This window comes from Lolium perenne, chromosome 7, assembly GCF_019359855.2.
Source record: "Lolium perenne isolate Kyuss_39 chromosome 7, Kyuss_2.0, whole genome shotgun sequence".
Classification (NCBI taxonomy): Eukaryota; Viridiplantae; Streptophyta; class Magnoliopsida; order Poales; family Poaceae; genus Lolium; species Lolium perenne.
Genome location: NC_067250.2, coordinates 48,944,267 through 48,966,088, shown reverse-complemented (window position 1 = coordinate 48,966,088; position 21,822 = coordinate 48,944,267). Strand labels below are relative to the sequence as shown.

The 21,822-nt window shown below is 41.6% G+C and overlaps 1 long non-coding RNA gene across 8 annotated transcripts; it reads left to right on the top strand.

Annotated features, from left to right (window-relative positions):
* Positions 1-653: 653 nt before the first annotated feature.
* On the top strand, positions 654-6,409 carry LOC127317578 (uncharacterized). 8 transcript variants are annotated; one of them, XR_007861279.2, is made up of 8 exons: positions 654-1,177; positions 1,280-1,351; positions 1,458-1,536; positions 3,120-3,191; positions 3,914-4,239; positions 4,458-4,495; positions 4,627-4,717; positions 5,850-6,409. It is a non-coding gene; the product is annotated as an uncharacterized lncRNA (long non-coding RNA). The 8 variants fall into 8 exon arrangements; XR_007861275.2 differs by lacking the exon at positions 4,458-4,495 and adding an exon at positions 1,674-1,758 and having other exon boundaries at positions 655-1,177; XR_007861276.2 differs by lacking the exon at positions 4,458-4,495 and adding an exon at positions 1,674-1,758 and having other exon boundaries at positions 655-1,177; positions 1,458-1,558.
* Positions 6,410-21,822: the final 15,413 nt, after the last annotated feature.

The window sequence follows — 21,822 nt, the reverse complement described above, 5'->3', positions numbered from 1 at the left end:
AAGCAACCAAGGATCATCATGTGCTCCTCGTCTTGGGCGGCTGCTGCCATCTCTTCTTGCATAAGCTCGACGAACATCTGCTCCTCCTCTTCGTCCGAGTCCATGGCCGGCGAGGCAAATGGACGAACACCTGACGGGCGTGGTCGAGGCAACCCGAGCCGCGAGCGACGACGAGCAAGCAGGCCGGAAAACAGGCCGGCGAAGAAAGCGACGGATAGGCCGTCGTCCAAACACGGCGGAATATAGGCGGTGGGGAAGGAGTGGCGGCGCAATGCGGGCAACAAGCCGGCGGGGTGGTGCCGGCGGCGAGAGAGAGATACGAGGGTGGGGAGAATTTGAGCGACGTGGCGGTGGGGTTCGTGCGTCGAGTCACCGACGGATCGGGCCCTTCCCCGCTTTTCACTCGTCCGAGTCCCGAGAGCTCCCGGGGGCCGGGGGCGTGGGATCGCCGGATGAATTTAGGCCCAAATCCGGACGAAAACGAGGAACCGGGGGCGCGACTGGGCCGAATTTCGCCGTCCGGATGGAAAAAACGCTCGCCGGGGGCCTCCTCGGGGGGACGAGTGGAGATGCTCTGAGAACAAGCAAGTGCGTGTGCACTTGCCCTATCTCACAGCCACCCACGTAGTACAACGATAGATGAAGTCTTTTTTTTAGGGGAACGATAGATGAAGTCTGGTTCCCTCGGTTAGCACATTTCTCACGCCATCTCTCCCTTCCCCAACGCCACCAACTTCTTCCCCTCCCGATAGCACGCCGCCGCTCCATCGATCGCCTCCCGGCGCAGCGGCCAGTCCGTCGTCTCTCCTCAGTGCCTCCTCTTCCTATCTCCTCTCACTCCTCCACCGATCCCCACCCTTCACAGCCCCGCACCCTCTATCCATCCCCACGAGAGCTTGTCCAGCCAAATCCAACTAGGTTATAACGACGTGAAAGGCGGCGATGGGTCGAGGCCATTGGCGCTGAACCTTCTGGCTGTGTCTCCGACAGTCCAGAGGCCTCCGGCCGATGGGGAGGAGAATAACCACAGCCACGCTAGGGGCAAACCCTACCGCGGTAGGCGGTCGTGCGGGGGGATTGATCGCTAACCCCCCTCTCCCGCGTTCTTGCTCATGCGCCCCACGTTTCCCATCTCCATCAGACATCCACAAATGAAGGCCGCAATTTCATCGACTAGGTATAAAATAAATTGGATGTTTGGCCTACTTTTATTACCAATATATGTTAGGTTGTGTTTATTCGTATACTGAAGATTTGATGTTTTGTGATTTGGATTTAGCAACAGGTTTCAACGGCTTGGCATGTTGCAGGTCAATTTGTTCATTATCTTGACATAATGACATTAGATCAGGTCCAAAGTTGGGCTTACTTTCTATTGTTATATAGTCATAAGGCAGATTGTTCATTAAAATTAAGTTATACTAATGACTGAACTAAATGACTCCGTGTTCTTGCAGAACGAAGCCAAATGTCAGAGATCTTGTTTCAATTTGAAACCATGAAGCAAAACATTGTGCGAAAACTGAACCAAACTCAGTAAGATGCTTTCTTCGATTATGTATGTATTTTTTCAGTTCATTGATTTGTTTGAAACCAACAAGGCGATAAGAGTAATATAAATTATCATTTCAAGTCATTCTAGCACACATTTCTGTGTGGTTTTTACTGTCCAGGTCTGTACAAGTGTAGATCCTCCAATATCAAGAAGTTTGCATCTCCGATCCTTAATGAATTTCAGAAGTGCAAGTGATTCACCTTGTCAGTATATATTGCTCTTAATTTTTTAAGTTATAATCAACACAAAAATATTATACATGCTTCTACTATCACTTGTTTTGCGAAACTGTAAGTCATCCTGTGGTTGTCACTCTAGAACTAGCTGCATCCGTCAAAGACAGACTGTAACCGTCCTAGAAACTTCAGTAACTTCAGTGGAATGAGGGTTGTATGGTTTATTTACTACACTAATGTCCCAGATCTCCATGGTTGGGCAACTAAAGATTTAGACCCATGGTAGCAGTTTAGTATGCTTGATTCATCCTCTTCATGTGGATACTGTAGTTTAATAAGCACTGCTATTCAGCTTTTGTTTAGTCAGATTTGAATTTTTTTCAACACCAATATATATTTTCTTTGTTGCCTTGATCTCTGAGAAAATGCCTAAGAAGCATTTACTTAGATCCTTCAATGTCAATTATTTAATTGTTGCTGGTCCTAATACGCCACTCTTTGGCTAATTTGGGACTTAGTTTCTCAGGTTTCCTGTACATAGAAATGTTGATGCCTGGTACGAGTGATAACCTTTATGGCAATTTGTTTTTACCTGAAATTTCATGTGTAAACTAATCTTTATTACTGAGGCATATTAATCCACCTAATGTATACTTAATTTTCAAGATACATCCAGAAATATTAGACACATGGTGTGGTGTATGTCAGCTATCTTTAGATTCTTACATCTTTTCTGTCAATCTTTTTTAAGGCGTATGCATATTTATTAGGACATTCTTTTCTGATGACATTACGATATATGCCGTGTACGCGTCACCGACGATGCAAACAGAGGTGTCATTCATGTTTTCGCCGGGTTGGCATCAGGCGACACACATAGGCTTAGGTGTCGATGGCGACGAGGAGCAGGTGCTGGTCGCCGTCGCGACACTCGTGGTAGGCCAGCACCTGATGCGTGTTTGGCCATTAGTTAAAGGCCTCCTCCTTTCTCACTTCCTTCTGATGTGTCCCTCTGTCCCTCCAGCCCTCCATTTTAACACATGGTCCTAACCCCATCTCATCCATCTCCCATATGGATTGGGTGTAAGCAGTCAAGAGACCCTCAAAGAGATGGTCATGTTTTTGCACGTCAGGGTGAGTAGGGGGTACTGCAAGGCTTGTGTAGATTATTACTCGAATAGCTTAGTGTAATTCAGCAAGTATAGTTATAGTGGCCTGCAGTTGCAGTGCTTCTGATACATGTATTAAAAGTTTGTATTCAGTCTGAATCTTTGGGGTGACCATGTTGAGTGGGATTATACTTTTGAAATCTTTTGGAAGCTGTTCTCAAATTAGTTGTGTGCAGTGTTAAATTGAAATTTGTTTCTGAAATTTAATTGCTTTTTTAGGTGAGTGCCCATGCCCAGGTTTGTGTGCTCTGCGACATGATTATAATGGGTTTGAATTGGGATGTATACCAGGTGAGCGGCGAGTACTTGACATTGTAATTATGTATTTAACTAGACAATGCCTTATTTAGTCCTTAGTTAAACATATTAACTTGAACTTAATTTTCCTGAGATATCATGGATTATGCGATTCTTAAAAATAAACTAATAGTATATAAACTTAAACAGTCATACCAAACTCACAAAGGCTCTAGGCCTACAAAAAATGAATGATAAAGCACAATATTTGGAGCAAGTGTCATGCATCACAGGGAGTACTCCAGAAACGTACTGCATTAGTCAGAGTTTTAACTTTGTTTTGTCAACCATTCTCCTGTTTTATTTTAGTTTAGGATGCATATGTGATGTTCTCTTAGCATATTCTCCATTGTCCCTACAACATTATAGAAGATTGTGTGTTTTTGAAGATTGTCTTGCATTAATGCGCCTTAAGTGCAAGTTACAGTCTACATGTTAAAAATACTACCTCTGTCCATTTTTAGATGTCAAAAAATTGTCTAAATTCGAATGTATCTAGACATTTTTTAGGCATAGATACATCCAAATTTAGACGAACCACTGGACATCTATTAACGGACGTAGGGAGTATAAATTATCAGATGGCCAATCATTAATATCAAATGTCCAATCATTAATTGTTTATGAAGAGAAGTGTCTCACTGTAAGTCCAAAGATGCTATCTGTTGATGTTTGCATTGTACAGCTTATAATAAACAATGCACATCTGATTGTAGGTCCAAAGATGCTATCTGCTGATGTTTGCATTATACAACTTATAAGAAACAATGCACTTCTACGCTTGGAGTTGTCATGTGCTGATATAATTGTTGAACTTGAATAATCCGGGTCCATTTCCTGCTTAATTATGTTTTGTTTCCACTTTTACAACTTGAATAGATGTGTTCCAAGTATTTGATTCTCCATTATTCCAGGGACAACTCTCTGGAGGGTGCAGTGGTAGTTCCTTGTGTTCCAAGTGTTCCTCTGACATTGGCACTTAAGAAACTTGTTTCCGGTGATGACACTTAGGGATATCATGGCTCGCATTAGGGATATGCAGGTACAAAAATACCTACTCCTTCAATATATTCTAAGGCATATTCATGTAGGAATAAAACTTAAGCCTAGATTGGATAGACATCAGAGTCTACAAAGAAAACATGGCTGAGCTATCCAAGATTAAAGATGATCTGGGAGTTAAGAAACTTCCTTATCATTTTCTTCCATTTACCATAATTCTTACACGATTCCCACTCTCTTATCCGATCCTTTTGCAAGATTGAGTTTGCGGCGACTTCCATTTGTATTTCAACCAGGTTGAGAAATTCCTGTTTGACTTCCATGATCTTTCATAGTTAATTGTGTTTCTGATGTATTTAAATATCTTTCATAGCATCCACATGGTATATACTAATTAAAATTTGCGCTTTATGTTCGCTGCTCACAGATCTCACTTGAAGCATGTATTCGCTGATGCTGGCCATTTTAGGACTGCAGCTATGTGTTTGGACAATATGTTACAGCTGCGGTGAAATTTGGTAAGCTTCTGCAAGCCTCTTAGTAGTAAATATAGTTCAAATGCAGTATCCTAGAGGTTTTATACCATTTTTGTTGTCATCAGCACATTTTGCATAGAAGTTATTTGAAAAACTTAGTGATGCTCTCATGCTATTAACAAAGATTACGTTTCAGATTCATAGTTGAGATGATGTGTTGCTGGGTTTTTATACGGGCATACATGAATCAATCCTCTTCAAACGTTATCAGTATACTTCATTTTTCCAAAGTTTTGCTCTATTGCAAAGGATCAAACCCCTTTCGTTTAATATTGCTCTATTAGTTCACAATGATTTGCTCTATTCTTTGTTCCGTGACTGTGATGATTGAATGCATGAGCCCATGGTCGTCCTATCCTACCAATTTAGGGCATGTCTCAACGGGCTTTCTGTTCTTAGAGTGACATGTTCCTGTTCATGCTCAATCATGTGAACTGTGGATGCATAGATACACACTTTATTCTAATAAACCTGATAAGTGGAGAACTTCTAGATTTGCATGTTCAATGTTCATTTATGAAGAACTTACATAGTTTTTCAAACTTATATAGCTGAATGATAGAAAGTGCAGCCTGTTATATAGTTTTTTGAAGTAATTTTATAGAATGATTTACAATGAGGTATGAACTTATTCCTTGGAATAGCTTCACATTATTTAATCTAAATATCTGAATATGCTTCTAAGCTAGATACTTGATTCATTTAGTGCTGCCTGAATTACCTTAACTAATATTTATTGATGATTATCAGTTAGCACAAAATTTATATTTCATAGCTTTGAGGAATAAATACTTTGTATGTTTAGTGTTATATTTCATAACTAATATATGTTTTATGGGCATTGTAGTTCAATCAGAACAATGTCTGCGATAAGTGATAGCAAGGCTGTTAGAATGGTATATTTATTTGAAATAACAACCCTATTTGGAATTTGGAAATACTTAGTTTGCTTTTTGAATCATCAACCAATGCATGAGAATTCCTGTGTAACCTGCGGTAGTTGGTGGATTGACCTTGGCCTCTGTGTTAGCTCCGATTAGCATGCACATGACTGCAGTTCTATAGTGACAATATATATTAGTGTGCATAAACGAACGTATTTCTATGATGCCAGGTGCCTCCCCGTGGAGTACAAGGTGGGATTTGCAAGGCTAAGCTGTTCATAAATGAGCAAAGAGAGATTTGTCAAGGCAGTGGCGTGGAAAGTGTATACCTCATGACAATCATGATGACACAAAAGAAGAGTGAGCACTAGATTTTCCCATGACAAGGCTCCTACCTTTTTGCAAGTGCTTTGTTGATATGCTCCGGCATAAGACAACTTTTGCATTCTTGGGTAACGCAAGTATAACTGTCATTTGTTCTACTCTTCGATGTGCACCCGTCATTTGTTCTACTCTTCGATGTGCTTTCAGATCTTTCAATATCGACTAATGTTTCTGATGTTCATGAACAAATTTGAAACTGTATTATTGGTTTCATTGTCGATGTAAAGCTACACCTAGAGTAGGCCCATAATGTACTGTGTGGTTAGAGATGATTCCTGAAGTTTTATTTATTATTTATTTATTTTGTAATTAGCCTCTTGTGCATCGAAGAAACAATGGAGTTCTTGATGCATTTGATTGGGCAATGGATTCCTGAAGTTTTATTTATTATTTATTTATTTTGTAATTAGCATCTTGTGCATCGAAGAAACAATGGAGTTCTTGATACATTTGATAGGGCAATGTTCAAGTGTAACCGTGTGCGTTGATTCAAATAAAAGTTGGGTTAAGATTCGCATGAGATTGGTCTGCATCTGACCTGCCAGGAGGCGCCCCAAGGGGCGCCCCAACCACTAGTAAAAGCATCATAAGTGTAGTATACTACCACTATGGCTAGCCTTACCAACATAGCATACATGATACTATGGTATTATCTTATGGTACTATGCATTGTAGGGGTAGTATCATAAATCCATTGTGACTAGTCTAACGGCACAGTCAGTTTTACTTCTCTAGGAGATACTCCATCCCATCCGAAATCTTAAACTCGCGCGAATAAGGTCAACTGTTGTTTTCCCTTGAGAAGCTAAAACCAACAGAATAAATCTCTAATCCTAAATCCTAAATTTGATGCGAAAATCTCAAACTAGTTTATCGGAGATAATTTACAACCATTTGCAAAATAGGAAATCCTAAACACGATTTCTAGCTAGCTAGCCCAGGATTCATCTACATCACTGGGACTTCGGGCTCTTTGTCGGCAACGGCGGAGCAGCGGTCCTCTGTGTCGGGGTTGTCATCTTCGTTGTCGGCATCGGGGAAGTTGGAGGAGTCGCTAGACTGGTCGAAGATGATGTAGCTGAGGTGCGCCATCCCCGAGCAGACGCGCGCTTCGCCCATCGGATGTCGCACGCCAAATCTTCGTCATCGTCGCGGGCGCGTTTCTCCTTCTTCCGCACATCGGTGACGACAGTTGTGAGGGTTTTCTGGCGTGCCATCGCAAGGTGGCGCCCCTCCCGAGCGGTGTCCTCCTACTCCTGATCCGGTCTCGAGTCGAGCTCGATAGTCGAGAGAGGAGAGAGCCCACGTGCCATCGGAACTCGAACCCACGCTAGTGTAGACGACGGCCCCACCTTGCCGTTATTCGCAATCGGGGGGATGCCGAACCACGCGGGGGAGCGCGGGTTGCGGCGTGAGAGCGCGCTACGCACGGTGCGCTTGCTCAAAGATGCGCAGGTCACCGACCCCGGAGCCACGGCCACCACGCCCCGAATTGGGACCGACCACCAGGGGGTAGGTAGAGGGGGTGAGAGGAAGCAGCAGGCGGAGGCGATTTGGTTTTGACGGGCAATGGGGCTGACATTCGGAGAAGGGGTGACGGCGGTGGGAGGACGAAGAAGCGGAAATGAATGCGGGGTGCATCATCCAACTCCTCACTCTCGCTTGTATACGGAGTTCGCGGGCCACGATGGGGTATAACCGCATCGCCTTTCACGATGCGGGCCGGTTTGCAACATCTGTTCGGGTTATATTTTGGGCCGAGAACCCCAAAAAAAAGAATGCGCTGCGGGAAGAGCTGCTAGAGATGCTCCTGTAGCAGCCCTGACTACATGTAGCCTCGTAGTTTTCAAAATTCAAAAACACCAATTTAAAGTTTCAAAGATGCTAAAAAATATCCTAGATATAGTCTTCTTCTACCAATCTAAAAAATCTCGAATCAAAATAGTTAGTATTCTAGGCTACATAAAAGTAGCAAGAGCTTACAAATTTTGGAGCACGGTTCCTTTAGATCTAGACAGCTTATTTCGCATTGATTTTTGCACACGGGTAGAACGAATCATTATCTTCATCTAAATTTTTTGTTCATACTTTTTTGAAGTTCTTCGTTATTCTGATTTTGTTTTGAACGGAAACATGTAGCTCGTCCTATGTTTAGCCGTAGACCGAAGCTCGGACATATATCCGTCTTGCCAGTTATCGTTTGCTCCTGGTAGTTACATATTTCCCTCGATCCTAAATATTTGTCAATGTGTGTATGGTTTTCTTTCTTTCGTCTTCACGAAGTCGAGGCCATTATTTTAACAATAAGTGGCAATGAAGGAGCATCCTCCACTGTAAGTGTCTTTGACACATTGACATCAGTTCTTCATGCACTTTTAGATTTTTGAAATTTCTAAAACCTCACACTTCTATGTCTCTGAAAAATATGGTTTAAATATATAGATAGATATATACAGTACGGATGTATTCAAACAAGTCCCATTAAAAATAGGTGTATTTTGGTAGTATAACAGTACTAAAATAGTATATATTTTTATAAGAAACTAGGAAAAATGCCCGTGCGTTGTAACGGGAGAAAAATGTCCCAACTTAAAAATCATGGTATTTCAACACTCTCGACTCAGAAACTCTACAAGCGATCTTGAAGGCTCATTGCACACAATTCTTTTCATAACATTTGGTAAAAAATCTAACAATATGCGAACATATGTAAAATTATTTTTGCATGCGCTAATCGATAACATAACGCTACAGATATTTTCAAACTCCATGTCATATATTTTGGGTGTTCCAATACGGCTTGCCTGCTCCCCCCCCCCCCCCCCCTCCTTCATCTCACCTTGCTTCTCTATTTTCTCTCCTAAAAAACTCGAGTGTAATAACGTGATGGGGCATTCCCACACATCCAAAATATATAGCTTAGTGCCAAATCTCTTAATCACCTGTAAATGGAATGATGCATAAAAACAAAGAACTGTACGGCTTAAAAAAACATGAACATTGAACAAAGAGTTGAAACAGATAGAACCAGAGTAAAAAGATCTACCTGAGGCTGAAGCGCACCAATCATGGACCTAGTCTTGACTCTTACATGGTAGAGGTAAAAGGAAAATGCAAATGTTAAATTCTCCCCATTAAGTAAGTGCCTTGAAGTTACAAACGACCTGAACTTGTAGCGAAGGAACCTCTTGTCCACTTCTGGGTTCTTCAGAGATTAAAGTATCGGTGCAGTGAAGCTCCGCACTCTAACTCGCATCAGAATCCGCACCCGGAAGAAAGCAATCTCAATTGGCCTTTCCATGTTCTTCCGGTTAATTCCAGGGCGCGGCTCGTCTGCAGTAGAATAGCTACTGTACCGTACATTAATTAGGTTGATCTACCGTTCAATTGCATCTAATGGTAATCGTAAACACTCTTTGATTCTTTCTTCTTCCCCTGTCCGTTCAGCTAAACGCCAACACGGTGAACCGTCGCGCATCCGTTGCTCCGGCGAGGGGTTGGTTTCCGGCGGCGCCCGGTGACGGAGGGAATCATGAGGGTAGCCACCATAGCGGGAGATGAGGCTGCTGCGCGTCGGCAGCGGCACGATCGAGCATTGGCCCCATCACCGACGACTGAAACAACGGAGGGCGCTGGCGCCCTGATCCGCAGCGTGAACTTGGGAATCCTGGACAGCAGGTGCTGCTGCTGTTCCCAAGGCGCTGTGCACGATGGCGCAGGTCAGCCTCCGCCTGCATGCCGTGGTGGAACGGATGCTCTGGCGCGAGCTCTGCGTCACACGGGCGCCGCGGATGATGTCCGCCCTCGGGACGACAGGGCCTCCGCCTTCCTCCGAGCTGGGGCCGGGGCGGATCAGGTACTCTACTGCAGACGAGCCACACCCGTAATTCCAGTCTCTACAAATGCCCGGGATTCCAAACTGAACTATCCCCATATCTCATGGAACACTCATGCCAGGGCGTAATTTATCCCAAATTCAGTACACAAATCTCATGGAGCACTCACCTGAGGGAGCAATTTATCCCAAATTCCCTATAGAAGCGGATGGGAGGATCCGACGAGAAAAGGCAACTCAGATTTCAGGCGCTGAGATTCGCCTCCCCTGCAGGAATTACCTCTTGTCTACAAGCTTGCTGCCACCACGTCAAAATCAGCAAAATCATGCATCAACATAGGAGAATAGGGGAGGCTGCACACGGTGGCCCAACTTCCTCGAGTCCCCCCAAAAACAAATGCTCGCTTCCTACAGCCGGCCATCAGACTCCATCGGCGCTGTCGACGGCCAAGACGGCGGCGGCTATTGCCTCGCCAGTACTTCGTGGAGACGACTTCTCGCCGGATCGCACGCACAACTCAATTGATCAAGGAAAGGCGAGGAGGACTGGATTTTTAAGGACGGATTTTTCTTTTTTTGCTAGAATTGAAGTTTCGACCGGATTGAGCTATCTCTTTCCGGATCGGGAACAGGCGATCTCAGGCACTGACCCGGTTAGCGATTAGCAACTCTTCTGTCTTCTCCCGTCCAGCGGGAGCGGAATCAACGAAGAGAGGGAGCGATCCGGCGACCAACAATTATTTGACTTGGCGGTGGCAAGTCACGTAATTTGCACAAAAAATAGGGTCAATAAAAGACGGACGAACAAGAAACCTTATTTTCTTTATTATTAGGTATAGATTTGTTTTTTCGTATTTATCGAAATACAAAGTATTTTTTACCAGGACTTTTTTGTGTAGTCTTCCCCTTTACATATCTATCTATATATTTAACGCCATAATTTTTGGAGACATCGAAATGTGAGGTTTTGAAATTTTAAAAAATCTAAAAGTGCATGGAGCATTGGTGCCCATGTGCACCAAATCCCCTCTCCATCTTCCGCCTCTTCTCTCGTCTAAGGATAGATACGATGACTTCCTCCTCATCTTCAACTTCTAGGTTACGAAAAAATATATAAATGTCAAAGAGGCTTATTCATGTTCTTGTTTAAGGCCTCCCAAGCGGCAAACTGAGCACCAAATAGCGGAGGCACGCTGAAAGAAGACCACGGTGGCCAGCCCAACAACTTTTTTTTCTTTTTCGTTTTTGTTTCTACATTGATTTCCCCCTTTATATTTATTTATTTTGTGCAAATATTTTGAAATAAATGAATATTTTTCATTACTTCTATGAATACATGATTTTGTTTTTGGTTATTTTAAAAAAAATCCTTTTTTTGTCAGTAGATGAGCTCTTTGGAGTAAATGAGCATATTATTCGATCTATATGCACATTTATTTATGCATAATAAAACATACACACGCATTGTTTTGAAGTATATGAACATCAGATTTAGGAATGTGTGAACATTTCATTCAATAGACGTCAACTCTACAAATATATGAACAAAAGTAAGCACATATTGTTTTCTTGAGTAAAACTATTTAAATATTTTTCACATTTTTAACACTAAAGTAAATTTACCATACATTTTTAGAACAGGAAATGGGTATTGTTATTAGGCCATGAAAAATGCAGCCTATTTAGCGGAATCTTAAGGGAGAGCTTCCCTATGGCACAGCTAAATCGGCAATAGGAGCTCCCCTTCAATAATCTTATTGAATCCTAGGTGAGAAGTAGCTTGTTTTCAAAAAATAAATTAAAACGTCATTTTCACAACTAACAAAATCCTGAAAAACATGCGCGAGTACACATAGATGTTTAGTATGCACACTTAATATACATAAACATACTTGTTTTAGATGTGATCTAGACCAATTTTGCCTAGACTCACTCACCCCATCTCCCTTCAAAAAAATATTCCCAAGAATACTCAATCCTTTTGTGATCCTCTTTAAAATGGGCGGTCCTATATGCGTCTCGGTGTGTACGATTCATGTTAGGCCGCCCAGTTTCATTTTTTCTGTATTTTCTGTATTTGAGAAAGAAAAAGAAAAACTAAAAAGGAAAAGAAACAAAAATAAAATAGAAAAAAACAAAAAGAATAAACATAAAATAAAAAGAAATATAAAAAAGGAAATGGACCGGGCCTTATACCCGACGTGGGTATGCGGTGCTTGGTAATCACGACCTGATCGGTGTATAGGATTCCCCAAAATATTGACAGGACAGGTCCCACTATTAATTTTTTATCCTAAGGCCATTCTCTAAGGGAGGTGTTGTCCGCCGACCCAAGTCGGTGCGGACGGACCACTGCACACCCAGGCTAGGTATGTTGGGCAGCGCAGTTTGTTTTCCTTTTTTCCTTTCTCATTTTTTCTTTCCATTCTTTCTCTGTTTTAAATTTGAATAGTTTCAAATTTGAACAAATTTCGAATTGAACGATTTTCAATTTTGAACAAATTTTAAAATTGAACGATTTTTCGAATTTGAACAAATTTTAAAATTGAACGATTTTCGAATTTGAACGATTTTCGAATTGGAATAATTTTCGAATTTGCACACTTTTGGACTCTGAACATTTTTCAAATTTGAACAATTTTAAGATTTGAACAAAAAGAAGAGAAAGAAAAACAAAATAAGAAAGAAACAGAAAAGAAAAAGAAAAAGGAAAAAGGAAAAAATAAAAAATAAAAAAGAAACAGAAAACAAAAATAGGAAGCAAACTGGGCCGACCAGGCCGGCCCATACCGCGCGTGGGAGGGTGTGCGGCGCGCGGTAATGGCCGACCTGGGGGGGCTCCTATTCACCGAGTTGTTCGGTGGCAGCGAACCCACCGCACACTGAAAGGACACGGATGTCGCCTAGAGGGGGTGAATAGGCGATTTGAAACTTTTGCGAGATGGGCTTAACAAATGCGAAATAAAACTAGCGTTTACTTTGTCAAGCCCAAAGCCTATATACTATGATTCACCTATGTGCACCAACAACTTATTCTAAGCAATATAAGCAACTAGGTGATAGCAAGATATATAACTTCAAGCACGATGGCTATCACAAAGTAAAGTGCATAAGTAAAGAGCTCGGGTATAGGAATAACTGAAGTCACGCGGAGACAACGATGTATCCCGAAGTTCACACTCTTGCAAGTGCTACTCTCCGTTGGAGCGGTGTGGAGGACAAGTCACTCCAAATGCACGAGGGCCACAGTATTCTCCTCGAGAATTTCCACCAAAAGGGATGTCCTCGATCCACTATGGAACCTTAGGGAGGTCACCGAACCCGCACAAAGCTTAGGGCTATCTCCACAACTTAATTGAAGGCTCCCAATAAATTGCCACTAAGGCCTTGCCCTTGAAGAATCTTCACAACTTAATTGGAGTCCCCAAGAACACCACGAAGATGCCACAAAGGCCTTGCTCTTGAAGAATCTCCACAACTTAATTGGAGTCCCCAAGAACACCACAAAGATGCCACAAAGGCCTTGCCCTTGAAGAATCTCCACAACTTAATTGGAGTCCCCAATAACACCACAAAGACCACTAAGCCGTCTAGGGTCCAAAGACCCAAGAGGAACAAGCTCCGGGAACAAGCTCCCGAAGCGAATACTCATGAACTTTCACCTCCACGTATCACTGCGGACAAGTCAAACCGATGCACCAAATGCAATGGCAAGAACACCACAAAGATGCTCAAGTACTTCTCTCTCAAATTCCAACAAAGCTACAAAAGCTACTGGGGGAGTAAGAGAGGAAGAACAAATAGGAGGAGGAACACCAAATTTCTCCAAGATCTAGATCTAGTGGATTCCCCTAACAAAAAGAGGGATTTGATTGGTGAAGATGTAGATCTAGATCTCCTCTATCTTTCTCTCAAATAGATGCAAGATTCATGGGGGGAGAGGGAGATAGCAAGCTCAAAGAAGGTCAACAATGGGGGCAAAAACGAGCTCAAACGGATATGAAACTTTGGGGAAGAAGACCGCCTTAAATAGGGCAAGAGAAATCTTCCCGTTATGCACAAAACTCGTCAAAACCCGAACTTCCGGTCACTTGGGGCGGAACTTCCGCCCCCCGGAAGTACCGGCCAACTTCTGCGCGAACTAGGGCGCCCCCGGAATGCTCCCGGTATGATTTCTGCGTGCAGAATCAGCATTTCCGGAAGTTCACCGGAAGTAGGGCGGAAGTTCCGGTCACCGGAACTTCCGGCCAACTTTCGGCAAAAAACTGCTTCACGAAAACTTCAAGAACTTTTGCATCCGAACTCCGATTTTGATGATCTTGGGCTCATTTTGAAGCTAGTAACAAACTCTACAAGATCATGCAGGGAACCATCATAGTCCAGTAAGGTAGGATAGAAATAAATGAAGAAAGGTTTGACCTATCTAAAAAAGACATACCGGTAAAACCTCCAACCTTGAAAATGCAACAAGTTGCCCGTGCAAAAAATCATTCTTGATGAACTAGAGCTTGCCATGAGAATAAACACAAGCTATAAAACATCACATGGATAATATCTAAATAACAACCAAGAAAGATGATGCAAGGATGCAAAGGTTTGAGCTCTCCGAAGGATACGATCGAGTTACTCACTCGAGAGCCCTCTTGATAGTACGGCAACTAAACTATAAAACGGTCTCCAACTACACAATGAGACCGGTGAGAAAGAAACCCTATCAAGAGTAAAACTTAACCTTGCGCATTTCACTTGGGCTTGATGATGACGGTCTTGACCGCAACAAGATGGAACGCCTTTCTTGATTGTGCTTGCTTGATGAAGTCATGCGAAATGCTCCCCCATACTCCACTATGGGAGAGCTTCTTCTTCGGCGCATCTTCACATATCCATGATCACCATTTGGATGGCAAGCTTTAAGCATATGACCTCTTCGAGTTTGGCTCATCTTGAACTTGCACTTCATTTCTCCATTCTTCATCATGTTGATGTCTTGAAGTAACTTGAGGGCTCACTTCATCTTCATCTTCAAGACATACTTGACACTTGATATCCTTCATCAATTTCTTATTATTGCAACCTTGAAGCCACCATGTGGTTCAAGCATTGCCTATGGACAACACCTAAAAATATAACTCAATGCAAACATTAGTCCATAGGGGTTGTCATTAATTACCAAAACCACACATCGGGGCTCCATGCACTTTCAATCTCCCCCATTTTGGTAATTGATGACAATCTCTTTGAGATGGTTTATATAAGGAATTTAAGTAACAAACAAGTTGAATACATAGATTAAACTCCCCCATAATATATGCAATAGCATATATTGACATTCAAACCCTAGTGGAGTTTTCTCTAAATATTCAACTATGCAAAGCAACAAGATGCAATGCAATAAAGGCACATGCTTAAGCACAAAGCAAAGACATAATCAAATTCCCTTAAACCCTCCAAACTTCTCCCCCATTGGCACCAATTGCCGAAATGGGTGAAAAAATTTGAAGGCCAATATAGTGAGTGTTCCTCCATACCATGTGCATTTCTCACAATTTGAGTGGAATCAAATGCACGTATCCAATGACGAATATTCGGAAGGGATCACACTATAGATAGGATCAAAGATTGCAAAAAGATAACAAAGTCAACAAGCCTCAACAAATGACGCAAGCAACCAAATGAACCACAAAGAAGATACCAAAAGAAAGATAGATATTATGATACGATCAAGAAGATTGCTCTAAATAATATGAGGAATCTCCCCAAGATTTGTGCACAAACTAGACAATTTGCATTGGAGTAAAAAAGTGCACAAACATGGAATCATCACTCCCATAATATCATTCAAAACATAAGATACCAATTGAATTAAACTCTAATGACCACCACAAAATAGTGATTTTAATAAAATGAGGAAGCTCTCCAAGGTACATGCATAAATTAAAATGTTGCATTTGAATACAATATGCATAACATGGAATCCTCACTTCGTCATTACTATTTAAAACACAAACATTTGCAATAGATCATACATAGATAATTAATCTTAACACTTGCAATAAACAAATGGTTGAGCAACAAGTAAGAGGCACAATAATAAAAGGCTCGACCAAGAGGATATGTGAAAGACATGATAAAGCATATTATAATACTATTACAAGGATGAGCAAAAAGCATCATCATAGTCTTCAATGAATTATATTGCTTAGAATGACCAATCAACACGCAACAAATAAATACGATATCAAATGGAGATGTGTCATCTCTTATGTGTATAAATTCTCTAAGTGGGCAATATCACAAAGATATTTATCCACAAAGAAACATGCACACACAAAATAGATACACAAGAAATATAGCATGATATCCAAGACGAAGTCATGCAATATACCAATAAGAATTTTTTCTTAATAGCATGGCCAAAGGCTCAATTTTATCTTATTGTACATTAATGGACTTCAACCACAAACATCTAAAATGCATCACAAATATCAACAAGGAATAGAAGATAGTTGGGATGCTTTGAGAAAGGCAACAAGTATCACAAACGAGGATACCCAAAGAAATAACTCAATTTGCACTTTCATCGATATTGCACATGTGAGAGGCTTGAGGAATTGATATGCAATAAAATTTCTAGATAGACATAGTTGGGATGGATGAATCATGAGCATGATTTTATATACTTCCCAACATATGTGCTCATCTCAATTTACTCACATTTGCAATAAAGATGTTTCATTAAAATCTTTGCAAGAAGCATAATATTTGCAAATCAAGAGATTCATGTTAAGATGCAACCACACGGTTGGATGCTATGCATGGTAAGATACTTGTTAGCGAGATAGCATTGGTGTGGATGTAGTAGATATGAGTTCGTCGATCATCCTAGCTTGCCTCAAATTAGCATTGAGTCACCACATCTTCCTAAGTGTGAGACAAGCATCCAATGTATCTCCTTGTACCTAAAACAAAATTAAATACAAAATGGTTCCCAAACTAATTGGGTCCAAAGTAGTTAGATACACTACAACATATAGGACAAACTCCACAAAACTATGTCCATATAGATATGAAATCGAATTTCATGCACATCTTAATCAAATTAGAATTTGATGGAGTTACCCTATATGTTGGATCAAAGAAAGTAACACATGCCATAAGATATACATATATTAAATATGCATGCACAAGAATTTCAATAACCAAAGGAAGATACAATTTGGACAAAACTGTTGGAGATATGCCTAAGAGGCAATAATAAATTGGTTATTGTTATATCTTAGTGTTCATGATAAATGTTTACACTCAATGCTATAATTGTATTAACCGGAAACATTCATACATGTGTGTTGTGTAAACAACCATAGTCCCTAGTAAGCCTCTCATTTAACTAGCTTGTTGATTAATAGATGATCATGGTTTCCTGATCAGGAACATTGGATGTTATTAATAACAAGATCATATCATTAGGTGAATGATGTGATGGACACACACCCATAGTAAGCATAGCATGAGATCAAGTCATCAAGTTCAACTTGCTATAAGCTTTAAGATACATAGTAACCTAATCCTTTGACCATGAGATCATGTAAATCACTTATACCGGAAGGGTACTTTGATTACATCAAACGCCACTGCGTAAATGGGTGGTTATAAAGGTGGGATTAAGTATTTGGAAAGTATGAGTTGAGTCATATGGATCGAGAGTGGGATTTGTCCATCCCGATGACGGACAGATATACTCTGGGCCCTCTCGGTGGAATGACATCTAATTAGCTTGCAATCATGTGACAAGGTCACAAGAGATGACATACCACGGTAACTAGTAAGGAGTACTTGTCGGTAACGAGGTTGAACTAGGTATGGAGATACCGATGATCAAACCTCGGACGAGTAAAGTATCGCGTGACAAAGGGAATCGGTATCGTATGTAAATGGTTCAATCGATCACTAAGTTATCGTTGAATGTGTGGGAGCCATTATGGATCTCCAGATCCCGCTATTGGTTATTGGTCGGAGAGGAGTCTCGACCATGTCTGCATAGTTCATGAACCGTAGGGTGACGCGCTTAAGGTTCGATGTCGCATAAGTAGATTCAGAATATGAGATGGAGAGTGAAGTTTGTTCGGAGTCTCGGATTGGATCCAAGACATCACGAGGAGGTCCGGAATGGTCCGGAGAATAAGGTTCATATATGGGAAGTCATTTTCAGGGTTACAGGAAAAGTTCAGGATTTTTCGGTATTGTGCCGGAGGTTCTAGAAGGTTCCGGAGGGTACCATAGTGGGGCCCACCTATCCCGGACGACCAACATGGACCGGAGGGGGTCACATAAGCCCACATGGGCCAGGCATACTAGCCCCCCAAGTCCCATGTGGCTGGATCAAGTGGATAAGATCAAATCCCTTGAAAATAGGGACTTAACTTGGGGGGAAGTTGCCCCCCTTGTTTTGGCCGACCCAAGGGCTTGGAGGAGGGGCCAAGGCAGCCCCCCCACGCCTATATAAGAGGGAGGGGAGGGCTGGGGCGCAACACATCATCCCCCCAAGCCCTAGTCGCCCCTCTCTCCCTCCTCCTTCCTGCGCAGGCTTGGCGAAGCCCTGCAGGAATTTTTCCTCCACCTCCACCACCACGCCGTCGTGCTGCTGGGATTCCGAGGGGATCTACCACACCTCCGCTGCCCACTGGAACGAGGAGAGGACGGGCTTCATCGTCACCGTACGCACGACCTAGTACGGAAGTGCTGCCAGATTGCAGCGCAGGATGATCGACTACATCAACAACGAGATCTAATCTCGTAGGCTTTGGAAATCTTCGAGGGTTAGTCTCACATACATCTCGTTGCTTCGATCTTCATAGATTAGATCTTGCCTTCTCCTAGATTGGATCTTGGATTTTTTCTTATTCGCGGTAGAATTTTTTTTTCCATGCAACGAACCCATCAGTGGTATCAGAGCCGTGTTTATGCATAGATCTGTTGCACGAGTAGAACACAATGGTTTTGTGGGCGTTGATGCTCTTGTTGTTTTTGGTTAGTGTACTTTGCATCTTGCGGGATGGTGGGATGAAGCGGCCCGGGCTAACTTTACATGACCGCGTCTCATGAGACTTGCTCCACGCTTGACATGCAACTTGTATTGCATAAGTGGCTTTGCGGGTGTCTGTCTCTCTCACCATAGTTAAGATTCAATTTACTCTTTCAACTGACAACATTAGTATCACCGTTGTGGTTCATGTTCGTAGGTAGATTGGATCTTACTCGAAAACCCTAAACCACGTAAAATATGCAAACCAAATTAGAGGCGTCTAACTTGTTTTTGCAGGGTTTGGTGATGTGATATGACCATGATGTGGTGATGATTATATTTGATGTATGAGATGTTCATTATTGTATTATGGCAACCGGCAGCAGCCTAATGGTTGTCTTTAAATTTGTTAAGACCTGCGTGTCTATTCATCATGTAATAGCTTTATTTCAAGTAGTTGTTATAGTAGCTATAAGTGATGGACAAACATGAAGCGGCGCCATGGACCTTGGTGCAATGCTGGTGATGATGGAGATCATGCTCATGTGCTTTGGAGATGGAGATCAAAAGCACAAGAAGAAAGGCCATATCATATCACATATTATGAATTGCATGTGATGTTAATCCTTTATACATCTTATCTTGCTTAGCTCGCGACGGTAGCATTATAAGATGATCCCTCATAAAAATATCAAGATAATAAAGTGTTCTCCCCTTGTATGCTCTGTTGCTACAGTTTGTCATTTTGAAGCATCTCGTGATGATCGGATGTGATAGATTCTACGTTCACATACAACGGGTGTAAGCATGTTGCACACGCGGAAATACTTGGGTTTGCTTGACGAGCCTAGCATGTACAGACATGGCCTCAGAACACAGGAAACCGAAAGGTTGAACACGGGTCATATGGATGATATGATCAACATGTTGATGTTCACCATTGAAGCTACATCATCTCACGTGATGATCGGTTTTGGTGTAGTGGATATGGATCGTGTGCCACTAAACAACAATGAGGGATGTTGTATTAAGTGGGAGTTCATTAGTAATTAGATTAAAACATGAACTAATTATCATGAACATAGTCTGAATAGTATTTTGAATTAAATTTGTAGTATTGGCATCCGTTATCTACCATGCGCTAGTCTTGTAATTGAGATAGAAATACTGTTAAGTCTGACAAGAAACTTTACGGACTGGTACTGTATTGTTAAAGAATCAAGAAATGATTAAGTCCTACTGCAAACTTTTAGTAAACCTCACATTGCTGATTCAAAGAGAAATGGTCTCAATTAGTACCTAAAATCATCTTGTCTCTGTGAAACTTGAAGTTCAAATCCGTTTGAAAAGTAAGGAGCTGGAAATTTTGTTTTCAGAAATAAGCAAGGTATGAGATATATGTGATATCTAAGACCTTATTACAAGATGATAGAATATAATCTAGTGAGACTACATAAACTCATAAGTTTTATGGGAATGTACGAAGGTTGAAGACGCTAGGCGTCCCGATCCTCCAACTAGTTGGGCACTAACGATATTCGCATATCCATGAAGTGATCGTCCTTAGTATGCACCGTTGCTAAGACTCGTCGTTTCGAAGCATCACGTGATGATCGGGTGTTATAGATTCTACGTGTGCATACAACGGGTGAAAGCCAGATTTGCACAAGCGAATACTGAGGTTAAACTTTACGAGCCTAGCATGTACAGACATGGTCTCGGAAAGTAGTCATGATTTGATGGATAAAAATTATGAGTGAAATTTTTCATCACATTAAAAGGTTACTAATAGTGAAATCTGGAACACTTGTCATGTGATGATCAAATTCAAAGTAAGAACCTCAAGGCTATTAGTATTTGACCAATGGACCTAGAAGTTATTGAAGGTGAAGTGTTTTCTGAGAATGAGGAAAGCTAAAAGAGAAACTACAAGAGATTTTTGGCAGAAAGAAATAAAAGACTAGAAAGTCTAGCTCAGGTGTATATAGATGATACACATGTTATGAATGTATTCCTTGTTTGGTCACACAATGAAATTCTTGGTTATTTGTACCATATTGGTTGGTATGAAGTGTCATACAAAACAACGCAATACAAGAATACAATGGCCTAAGTGACTGACAAGGAATGTGATAGGAATGCACATCTGGAACAAAAATAAATTGTTATTATGTTCATCATTGGCATTCTATCTAGCCTTTCAGATTTATAATAAAGAACTTCATAATTGTTGTTTTGTTCTGGTCAAATAAAAACAATGAGTTGTTAAAGGTTATGATCGTACTCCATATACGATGGATAAGTTGTTATAAATCTTAATGGTGAAACGCACATGCATAACACTGACGCTAAAATGCCATAAGGCAAATGCATAACACTCTTCTGTGCGCCTCCCTTGCCACTGTTCTTCTTCCTCCTCATGCTCTGTTGCTCTCTGGTGATCCTGTGATCACGCAGAGCCATGCTATTGCTGTGCAATTTGCCTGTGCTTCTGTTTACTGCAAGCTCATGGCCCAATTACCAGTTACTGGTACTGGCACATGTCGATTTGCTTGCTATTCATGTTGTGCTTGCTTCTCTGCTGCTCCTAGCATGCTCTATACTTGCCATGCTCTACTGTACTTTGCTCAAAAGCTTGCTATGCCATGCTATGCTTGATTATGTCTTGCTTGTGCTTACTGGCATATCATGCTTGCTTGTCTAGGTGTGCTTGTGATGCATCAGTGACACTTGTGTGTGTGCCAGTGGTGTCTGTGATCTGCTTCAGTGCTATCTATGCAAGCCAATGATCCATTGGATCATTCCTTGCTTGTTGGCTAACTTCCCTGTGTAGCTTGGCTTGCTATAATTGATCCATTTGATCAATTCAATGTCAGTGATGGCTTACTGATTAATACTGTGGCTAAGTGATTCAATTTCCTTGTGATGCTGATGCTCAAGCATCACTATGCTGTTGCTCATT